Here is a 2669-nt window from a genome sequence, read left to right on the forward strand (position 1 = left end):
CCTGCCTCTGCCTCCCTAGTGCTGGGATTAAAGGCGTGCGCCACCTCGCCCAGCCTAAGATGTAATTCTTATATGCCAAGGAATGATGGATCTGGTTTTCGCGTCCATCCTCTTAGCTTGTGTCTTTTTTTTTTTTTAGTTTTAATTTTAATTTTTACTTACTTTACAACCCGTTCAGTGCCCCCTACTGGTTACTCCCCCACAATCCTTCCCCCATCTTCCCCCCTTCTCATCCTCTGAGTGGGTGGGATCCCCCCTAGGTCTCCTTCTACCCTAGGTCTCCTTCTACCCTGGCACTACGTCTCCGCAAGGCTAGGCACTTCATCTCCCACTGAGGACAGACAGGGTAGCCCAGGTAGAAGAACATATTCCATAGACAGGCAACAAAGGGTTTTTAGGCTAGGTTTTGGGATAGCTGCCATTATAGTTGTAGGGGACCCACATGAAGACCAAGCTGCACATCTGTTACATATGTGAGGAGGCCTAGTTCTAGCCCACATATGTTCTTTGGTTGATGGTTCAGAATCTGAGAGCCCCAAGGGTCCAGGTTAGTTTACTCTGAGTCCCTATCACCTTTGGGGGGCTGCAATCCTTCATCCTGTTCTTCCATAAGAGTTCCCATGCCCAATCCACTGTTTGCCTGTGGGTATCTGTATATGTCTGAATCAGCTGCTGGGTAGAGCCTCTCAGAGGACAACTTGTTTCTGTCTGCAAGCATAACAGAGTATCATCAATAGTGTTAGGGAGCTGGGCATGGTGGCGCACACCTTTAATCCCAGCACTCGGGAGCAGAGGCAGGTGTATTTCTGAGTTCGAGGCCATCCTGGTCTACAAAGTGAGTTCCAGGACAGCCAGGGCTATACAGAGAAACCCTGTCTCGAAAAATCAAATATATATATATATATATATATATATATATATAGAGAGAGAGAGAGAGAGAGAGAGAGAGAGAGAGAGAGAGAGAGAGTTAGGGATTGGTACTTGCCTGTGGGGTGGGTCTCAAGTTGGGCCTGTTATTGGTTGGCTATTCCCTCAATCTCTGACTAACCCTTATACCTGCATTACTTGTAGACAGGATAAATTATGGTTTGAAAATTTTGTGGGTGAGTTGGTGTCTTTATCACTCTACTGGGTTTCCTGCCTGGCTATAGGAGGTGGCCTCCATATCCCCAATGTTGTGAGTCACAGCTAAGGTCATTGATTTTTGTGTGCCTCCCTTATCCCAGGCCTCTGTCTTGTCCAGGAGATGCCCTCCCTCACTCCTTTTACTCTATCAGTTGCAGATTTCTACTTATTTTCATGGCTATCTGGCCATCTCTCCTGTTCATTCCCACACCTGATCCTGAACTCCTGATTCCCCTCCCCATTTCCTCCCACCCTTAATCTGCCTCTTATGACTATATTATTCCTCTTCCAAGTGAGATTCAAGCATCCTTGCTTATGCCTTCCTTGTTGTTTAGCTTATTTGGGTCTGTGAAATGTAGTGTGACTATCCTATATTTCATGGCTAATATCCTCTTATAAGTGAGTGCATACTATGCATATACTTTTGGGTCTAGGTTACCTCACTCAGGATGATATTCTCAAGTTCCATTCATTTGTCTGCAAAATTCATGATGTCTTTGTTTTTAATAGCTGAATAATAGTATTCCATTGTATAGAAGTACTATATTTTCTATATCCATTCTTTGCTTGAGGGACGTCTGGGTTGTTTCCCGTTTCTAGTTATTACAAATAAAGCTGCTATGAACATAGTTGAGTAAGTGTCTTGTGGGATTTTTGAGTATCTTTTGTGTATATATGCCTAGGAGTGGTATAGCTGGGTCTTGAGGTAGAACTATTTCCAGTTTTTTGAGAAACTGCTGAATTGATTTCCAAAGTGGTTGTCCAAGTTTGCCATCCCACCAGCAGTGGAGGAGTGTTGTCCTTTGCTGGCGAGGATATGGAGCATTTCTTAAATGGCTTGGAACAGTCCTACCCAACTCTTTTGGGTCTTTGTTTCCTTTGCAGTAAATGATAATGTCAAATTCATCGGTTGTGAGGAATTGATAAAACTGATGCTGTTTTTCATTGTGATGATGAGTGCATGTTGTAGCTCTTATCACCATCGGGATAGAGAAATGCTATAGGAGCAGGTTGAGTGTCTTTTTCATTGTTTTTGATGTTCCTGAAATGAGTAGGCTCCATTAATACAAGAGCGCATGGTGACCTTTTCTTTTTTGCTTTCTTAAATACTGTTCTTTAATCTTTCCATTTAAAACAGGTTGTAGAATAACCATTGAGTTATAAACACTAATCTTTTCTTTCTAGTCTTATATAACTTCTCATTTAATGTCTTAATTTAACAAGTATTAATTCTATTAGTATTATTCTACAACTAGTAGGTAATACCTGCTATTTTAGGTACTGAAGGTTTATAAAAAATCCTGATACCCACCCCTGCCTTGGTGAAGTTTATAGTCACATTGAACCCTAACCAGCTAGGTTTGTTCCTTTTATCTTTGTCTGGTTCTCGTTCTCTCTCTCTCTCTCTCTCTCTCTCTCTCTCTCTCTCTCTCTCTCTCTCTCTCTCTCTTTTTAAAGATTTATTTATTTATTTATTATATGTAAGTACACTGTAGCTGTCTTCAGACACTCCAGAAGAGGGCGTCAGATCTTGTTACGGATGG

The 2669-nt window shown here is 42.0% G+C and overlaps 1 protein-coding gene across 3 annotated transcripts in view; it reads left to right on the forward strand.

The window, feature by feature from the left end:
- Positions 1 to 2669, forward strand: part of Smarcad1 (SWI/SNF-related, matrix-associated actin-dependent regulator of chromatin, subfamily a, containing DEAD/H box 1) — a 60742-nt gene that overhangs the window by 16732 nt on the left and 41341 nt on the right. The gene's annotated exons all lie outside the window — the stretch shown is intronic.

Source organism: Mus pahari, chromosome 2, assembly GCF_900095145.1.
Source record: "Mus pahari chromosome 2, PAHARI_EIJ_v1.1, whole genome shotgun sequence".
Taxonomy (NCBI): Eukaryota; Metazoa; Chordata; class Mammalia; order Rodentia; family Muridae; genus Mus; species Mus pahari.